Source organism: Arachis duranensis, chromosome 4 (assembly GCF_000817695.3).
Source record: "Arachis duranensis cultivar V14167 chromosome 4, aradu.V14167.gnm2.J7QH, whole genome shotgun sequence".
NCBI classification, from domain to species: domain Eukaryota; kingdom Viridiplantae; phylum Streptophyta; class Magnoliopsida; order Fabales; family Fabaceae; genus Arachis; species Arachis duranensis.
Window position 1 is genome coordinate 51,154,209 of NC_029775.3, and position 8,760 is coordinate 51,162,968.

The 8,760-nt window shown below is 39.3% G+C and overlaps 1 long non-coding RNA gene across 2 annotated transcripts in view; it reads left to right on the forward strand.

The window, feature by feature from the left end:
• The window catches only part of LOC107484446 (uncharacterized), an 11,370-nt gene extending 5,163 nt beyond the window's left edge, over nucleotides 1–6,207 (forward strand). The window contains exon 3 of one of the 2 annotated variants that reach the window (XR_008008484.1): nucleotides 3,619–6,207. This is a non-coding gene — a long non-coding RNA (uncharacterized LOC107484446). Of the gene's footprint in view, nucleotides 1–22; nucleotides 1,150–3,618 lie in introns of those variants that run through there. The other variant, XR_008008483.1, reaches the window with a different exon arrangement.
• The last annotated feature ends 2,553 nt before the right edge of the window (nucleotides 6,208–8,760 follow it).

Sequence of the window (8,760 nt, forward strand, 5' to 3'; positions counted from 1 at the left end):
CCAAAATCTTCCACCCTTTCAGTGACACAGGTTCGAAGACTCCGTTTGAAGCTGCAGGCGATTATAGATCTTATTTATGGGTTAAGTTTATGACTTGAGTTATTTTCATAGAAGTTCCCTCGCCCTTGTTGCTTAACATTTTTATTTTATAAAGAGGGATAGGATTTGTATGTGAGTTTTATTTGAAATCTTTTGTATGACAGATATTATTATTAATAATTATGTGATTATTATTACTTGGTGATGCTTGTTATATGATTTGATAAATAAAAACAAAATTTTCTGGTATTTTTACTAAAACAAAATCGCGATATTGAACTAAAGGCTCAATAGTAAATAGTTAATAAAGGAAAGCAGGTTGATAACACCTTACTTTCGGTACGATCATGACGTTCTGGATGTTGGGTCGTTACAATATGGTATCAGAGCAGTTTGTTCCTGTTAGAGCCTTGGGAATGGACTGACTATGCTTCACTGCATACTCTGAGTGTCTGTCATGCTTTGTGACTTGTTCTGATAACAAGATTTTGAGTTGTATATGCATGACTGTCTGATGATCAACGCTGTTAGTTTACCATTGCATTCCTCATGGTATTAGGTCTGGCCAACTTAATACTAATGATTTATGTGTATGGGAACACTAATGGGTTATCATAGACAAAATAGAAGAATAGGTAATGCGATTTACGGGGTTTGGGAGCGTTAGAGGTTATGAAGTTAGCTTCGATTCGACGTATAATCTTTATTCGTGCCACATGAACTCGTGCTATCTTTTTCTTCGTTGCTTTCATTGGAATTCTCTAGTTTGAATTTCCTTCTTAGAATGTGATTTGCTTGTTTCCCAACCATATTTTGTCATTCTTGTATACCTTTCCTTGCCTATAAATCTGATTGCTTACGTAACTCTTTGAATATCCATTCTTGACAATGCCTATACTTCGGTTCGTATATTCTGTTTTCTTTGATTTCAGTTTAAACTTATTTTATTCTAACAATTTTCGAGGACGAAAATTTTTCTAAGGTGGGTAGAATGTAACAACCCTAGTTTTTGAAAATTAGATAATTAGTTATTTGTGATTTATTTTATTTGTTGATAATTTTATTTTAAGAAAATTATTTTACTAAAGGTAATTAAAAGAAGTTTCATGATAATTGAAGTTTAAATTAATTAGAATTTTTATATAATCTTTATTAGATATTTGGTATAATTGAAATTATAATTTTGATAATTGAAAAATAAGAAAGCATTGTATAATTTAATTTAAATAAGTTCTATTTTGAATGAATTATGTTATTAATTCGAACTCCTAGAAATTATTTTATTAGAAATGATTAGATTGATATTTATAAATACTTTAAGTTTAAGTTAATTAATGTTTATGTACAATTTTTATTATGATTAATTACTTTATAAATTGAAATTAAAGTTTCAGAGATAGAAAAATAATAGAGATTTGTATGATTTAATCTAGAAAATTGATATTTGAATTTAAATTGTACTTTACAAAATATAATTAACTTGTTCATTTTATAATGTAAATTAGAAATAATTGATTAAACTTAGCAATATGTTGATAAATAATGTTTCTAAATATTTTTAATAGAGTACATTTGATTTTAAAATTATCCTATCCTCCAAATATCTATTCATATCTATCCATATTCTTTTATAAAATCCCTAATTCCTAAACCTAAATTCCCAAATCAACTCAAAATCCCTAATTTCCCAAATTGGAAACCCTAAGTTCCTAATCAGAAACCTAACCCTAAACCCTTTTGCCTCAGCCGCTCCCCACCCCTCTTTCATCCTCTTCAGCGTAACACACTCAGCCCTACTCAAACTCACACACGGACAAGAGAGGAAGAAGGAGAAAAGGATGGTGCCGGCGGGTTGGGTGCCGCCGTCGCAGTCGTTGCCATGTTTGAGGGAAAAAGAGATCAACAGAGAGTGCAGTTGTTGAACCCAGGATCGCTGCTACTGAGGGCTTTGTCGCCGCCGTCCATGGAACCATGAGTCGCGCCACTGTCACTAAGGGGAGGAGGGAGAAGGCGTGATGCTGGAGGAGCGCAACCCGCCGCGTCGCCGTGGGTCCCTTGCCATCAAGCTCGAAGGAGCAAGGGAGAACGACGTTGGGTTTGAGGGAGATAGAGGTGGAGTGGCGCGAGGTGGAAGGCGAGCTGTTCGCGTTGCCGTTTGCGCCACCGTTGCTGAGCCATAGCGTCGCCGCCGCCGGGTCTCACTGCTGTGCGTCACCGTCCAAAGCAGAGAGTCACGATGGAGCTTCGTTTGTGCTTCTCTGGTCCGCCAAGAGAGGAGCTCATGAGTGGAGGAAGGACAGTTGAGGGAGAGAACGCCGTTGAGTAGGGTAAACACCTCTACTGTGCTTCTTGGTCACTGGTGGTGGAGCCGCATCGCCATCACCCCTAGGCGGCCGTTCCTGCTGCCGCCGTTTCCTCATTCTGTTATTATTGTCTAATTGAGGTAAGGCATTCTGGCCCTTGCTTCAATTTGAGTTAGCATGGAGTTTCCAGAATTTTTACTGTTATCCTATTTGAATTCACCGTGTTTGGTTTGTGGATTGTTAAGATTGAGAAAGAATAATGAAAAACGATAAAAGGCGGGAATACCCTACGCGCTGTTAGTTGTTTAACTACAGGGGAAACCTATGAACTGATAATTGGTTAAATTCAGGAAGTACCCACAAACTGAATGATCATTGATCTCGGGGAAACCTATAAATTGTTATTTGTTTTATAAGCGGGAAAAACCCACGGATTGATAATCATTGATTACAGGAACAACCCATGAATTGCTATATGTTGATCTCGGGTATGACCCACAAACTGAAGATCATTGTTTGCTGTATATTGATCTCGGGTATAACCCTGAACTGAAGATTACTATGTTATTGTGTATTGATCTCGAGGAATAACCCACGAACTGAAGATCTCTGTTTTGTTTGTGAAATGATCTCGGGGACGCCCACGAACCGAGGATCACTGTTTCCCCTTGTGCGTATATTATGGGGTCGGGCTTTGCGTCGACTGCCGGTAGTCACGAAGGAGTGGTATTCTTACCACCGACACATATGCACTAAGGACACAAAGGGAAGCCATATCTGAGACTTGTTCTTAGGTAATGTCGGGCTACAGGGTGTAAAGCGACACGTGTGCTCATGGCCTGCTTAGGACAGACATGCATCATATTGGTTGTGCATTTACATTTGGTTGTGTTTGCCTGTAATACTTCTCTGTGATTGTGTTGTTTGTCTTATTGTGATTTGTTTGTATGTTGAATTGAGTTTCTTACTTGTGCTAGTAGTTTGTGAATGGATAGAGATGATTAATATCTGTTGTTATGACTAAGAATTAATTATGTGGCTGAAAAATATTTAAAATGACCAATTTTGCGATTGAGATCTATTTTGGGTTTAGAAATTTAAAGAAAGCAATTATTTATCTAAAGTAAGATTAAAAAGTATTTCAAAGGGGTTTGACAAAGATGGTTTATTAAGCAAAGTTAATTATTTGCATGTTAATTATTACTTTTGCGGCATTCCCATTCCCTACTGAGAATGTGTGGTTTGTTCTCACCCCAAAATTCTTCCACCCTTTCAGTGACACAGGTTCGAAGACTCCGTTTGAAGCTGCAGGCGATTATAGATCTTATTTATGGGTTAAGTTTATGACTTGAGTTATTTTCATAGAAGTTCCCTCGCCCTTGTTGCTTAACATTTTTATTTTATAAAGAGGGATAGGATTTGTATGTGAGTTTTATTTGAAATCTTTTGTATGACAGATATTATTATTAATAATTATGTGATTATTATTACTTGGTGATGCTTGTTATATGATTTGATAAATAAAAACAAAATTTTCTGGTATTTTTACTAAAACAAAATCGCGATATTGAACTAAAGGCTCAATAGTAAATAGTTAATAAAGGAAAGCAGGTTGATAACACCTTACTTTCGGTACGATCATGACGTTCTGGAAGTTGGGTCGTTACACATCGTCGTTGATGTATGCTCAGCCTACAATGCCCTAATAGGTTGGACAACGTTAAATCAACTCAGCGCAATAGTCTCGACTCCACATCTATGCATGAAGTTCCCAACGACAGAAGGAATAGCCACAGTAAAAGCAGACCAAAAAATGGCACGTCGCTATTAAAACAAAAGTCTAAACCTCAGTGGCAGAGGAGAAGAATTCCTCACAATCGAGCTCGGTGGAGTTCGGAGGCGAGAGAAACTCCGCCCACAACCTGAAGGAGAAATAGAGACAATCCAGATCAGGAACACCCCGGACCAAATAACCAACATCGGCACACTTCTAAAAGGGGACATGAAAGAATCACTCATATAGTTCCTACGCGACAACGCCGACATCTTTGTGTGGAAGGCCACAGACATGCCAAGCATAGATCCTAAATTAATGTGCCACAAGCTAGCAGTCTACCCAGGATCTCGCCTGGTACAACAAAGGCGCAGAAAGCTAGGACCAGAATGCTCTCAAGCGATGGAAGAATAGGTACGAGCTCTACTGGATGCAGGCTTCATAAGAGAAGTCAAATACCCGCTATGGATTGCTAATGTCGTTTTAGTGAAAAAAGTCAAATGGGAAGTGGAGAATGTGCACTGACTATACCGATCTCAACAAAGCTTGCTCGAAAGATCCTTATCTGCTCCCAAACATCGACGCACTAGTAGATGCCTCCTCCGGATACAAATACCTCTCCTTTATGAACGCATACTCGGGATATAACCAAATCCCAATGTACCCACCCGACCAAGAAAAAACTCTTTCTTAACCCCAAAGGCAAATTACTGCTACATTGTTATGCCCTTCGGTCTCAAGAACGCGGGAAATTGACGACGTAACATGGCGTTGAACGCCAAGTACATGCTGCTGTCTGGAGTTAAACGGCAGAAACACGTCATGATCCGGAGTTGAACGCCCAAAACACGTTATAACTTGGAGTTCAACTCCAAGAGAAGCCTCAGCTCGTGGATAGATCAAGCTCAGCCCAAACATACACCAAGTGGGCCCCGGAAGTGGATTTATGCATCAATTATTTACTCATGTAAACCCTAGTAGCTAGTTTAGTATAAATAAGACTTTTTACTATTGTATTAGTCGTCTTTTGACCACGTTTCATCTCTGGTCTCAGTTTTGTTTTATTCTTCATCTTAGGAGGCCATTGAGCACGTTTTAGGGGGCTGGCCATTCAGCCATGCCTGAACCTTTCACTTATGTATTTTCAACAGTGGAGTTTCTACACACCATAGATTAAGGGTGTGGAGCTCTGCTGTACCTCAAGTTTCAATACAATTACTATTACTTTTTATTTTTATTCCATGATATACGTTGCACAACACTTTGATGAATGTGATGATCCGTGACACTCATCATCATTCTCACCTATGAACGCGCGTGACTGACAACCACTTTCGTTCTACTTTAGGCCGGGCGCATATCTCTTAGATTCCCCAACAGAATCTTCATGGTATAAGCTAGATAGATGGCGGCATTCATGAGGATCCGGAAAGTCTAACCTTGTCTGTGGTATTTCGAGTAGGATCCTGGGAATCCGGAAAGTCTGACCTTGTCTGTGGTATTCTGAGTAGGATTCTGGTATTGAATGACTGTGACGAGCTTCAAACTCCTGAAGGCTGGGCGTGATGACAAACGCAAAAGAATCAATGGATTCTACTCCAACCTGATTGAGAACCGATATATGATTAGCCGTGCTGTGACAGAGCATTTGGACCATTTTCACTGAGAGGATGGGATGTAGCTATCAACAAGGGTGATGCCTCCAGACGATTAGCCGTGCAGTGACAGCGCATAGGACCATTTTCCCGAGAGGATTAAAAGTATCCATTGATGATGGTGATGCCCTACATACAGCTTGCCATGGAAAGGAGTAAGAAGGATTAGATGAATGTAATAAAAAGTAGAGATTCGAGAGGAGCACAGCATCTCCATACGCCTATCTGAAATTCCCACTATTGATCTACATAAGTATTTCTATCCCTTTTTATTTTCTATTTATTATTAATTTTCGAAATCCAAAACCATTTAATCTGCCTAACTGAGATTTACAAGGTGACCATAGCTTGCTTCATACCAACAATCTCTGTGGGATCGACCCTTACTCACGTAAGGTATTACTTGGATGACCCAGTACACTTGCTGGTTAAGTTGAACAGAGTTGTGTCCACACATAGCCAAGAGCCACAATAATGATTCCATACAACAACAAAGAATACTACATTGATGTGATCACAATTTCGTCCACCAGAGGTCTACGTAGACAACATGCTAGTGAAGATATAAAACAAAGAGATGTTATTATCCGACCTGACACAAGTATTCAACACCATAAGACAACACGGCGTGTGACTCAATCCCACATAATGTACCTTCACAGTAGAAGCTGGTAAATTCTTGGGTTTTATGATCACACAAAGAGGAATCGAGGCAAACCCGGACAAGTGCAGGGCCGTACTTGACATGAAAAGCACGACTTGCATCAAAGAGGTACAACAACTCAACGGGCGGCTGGCAGCCTTGTCCAGATTCCTGGCGGGATCCGCAATAAGATCTCTCCCCTTCTACGCCACTCTAAGGAAGGAAAAGGAGTTGGAATGGACAGTTGAATGCGAGCAAGCCTTCCAAGACTTCAAAAAAATTCTGGGGCAGCCACCTATATTGAGTCGGCCAGGGGAAGGGGAACCACTCATCTTGTACCTCGCAGTGGAAAGTCGGGCAATAGCCTCAGCACTGGTCCGAGAAGACAACAATGGGCAACAACCCATATACTTTATCAGGAAAGCATTACAAGGATCCGAGTTGAACTACCAAAAAATAGAAAAGTTCGCTTACGCTCTCATAGTAACATCTTGACGACTTCGCCCATATTTCCAGTCTCACACCATTAAAGTTCGGACCAACCAGCCCATAAAAAGAATCTTACAGAAAACAGACTTGGCAGGCAAAATCTTGCAATGGGCAGTCGAGTTATCCGAATTCGACCTTCTATACGAAGCTCGGACTGCCATCAAATCTCAATACCTGGCCGACTTCATTGCGGAATTTACGGACACATCGGAAGTCCCTACAAAATGGAATCTATACGTGGACGGATCCTCAAATAAAATGGGAAGTGGTGCAGGCGTAATAATCGAAAGCGACCAGGGGACCCAAGTCGAACTCTCCCACAAATTTGGGTTCCCCGCCTCGAATAATTGATGCCAAGGCATCTTAGGCTAGTTTCACTAGCATTTTTCTGTTAGTTTTAGTTGTTTTATGCATTTTCTTGAGCTTAAAGTAACCAAGAATGGTTAAATGAATAACAAAGCAATGAACCATCTAAACAGTATGATTTTGATGCAAATTCCATGAGTTTTTAATTATATTACTTGAATGCTATGAATGGAAGATTTCTCATGAAATTTTGCAAGACTTTGATGCAGTTGTTTGGATGATTTCAGGGAAGAAGAGGCTAGGCAAGGAAGCAACAAAATCAATAACGTTTAAGCTCCAGTTTAACCTTAAACTGGAGCTTAAACGTGTTCGACCAAAATTCTCCTCCAGGGTTGCTTTCTTCATTTCCGCGTTTAAGCTCCAGTTTATGCTTAAACTGGAGCTTAAACGTGTTCGACCATTCCACACTCCAGGGTTGCTTTCTTCCGTTTCCACGTTTAAGCTTCAGTTTAACCTTAAAATGAAGCTTAAACGTGTTCGACTACTTTACCCTCCAGGGTTGCTTTCTTCCATTTCCACGTTTAAGCTTCAGTTTAACCTTAAACTGAAGCTTAAATGTGCTTGAGTTATACCACCTCCAGGAGTGTCCAACGTTTAAGTTCCTGTTTAAGCTTAAACTGGAACTTAAACGTGCTTCCACAAAAGGCATCACTGGAAGTGTCTGGCGTTTAAGTTGCAGTTTAAGCTTAAACTGCAACTTAAACGCCACTGTTTGAAAAGGTTTATGGGCCAAAGATATTGCAGTTTAAGTTAGCATTTGAGCACAAACATTAACTTAAACGTACTCTGGTATGAAACCCAATTGAATATCATGGTTTATGGGATTGGGCCTGAAGAATTGATGAGTCTGGAATTTCAATTTTTTGAGTCATGTGTCATTACTTGATTATCACTAAGTTGGCTCAATGAATGTTACAGAATTGGATCAGCAGCCTCATCAGGATTATGGATCATAAACCCAAAGCAAAAGGAAATCAGGGAAAGGCCTCAAAGCCCAAGAAACACAACAGAAGCTCAATTTAGAAAGTGTATAAATAGGATAGAATTTAAGTTAGTTAAAAATAAGAGAATCTTTGATCATTTTGCTAGTTTTCATACTTTTTGTAATTGAATTCAGAGCTATGACTCACTAAACCCCGTTTCATTGGGTTAGGGAGCTCTATTGTAATTCAATGAATCAATAATAGTTTTTATCTTCTTCTTCAATCTTTTCGATTGAATTTTGTTAGAAAGCTTCTCGATCTAAATTCCATTGGTTAGTTGTCTTGGGAAAAAAACTATCCATAATTGGAATCCTTCGAAACCTTGGGAAAGGAATGGAGGATTCATGCTAGAGAAGCTTTCTCACAGTGAATTGGATTGGGGTTTGGATGGATATTGTGACATGTAATCCTACCAAATTGTGGTTCATGAAACTGTGTGGTATAATCAGTGATCGAGCATCATCTCTTCTTATGAACATTTAAACCAAGGGATTGGGAATTTGTTTGT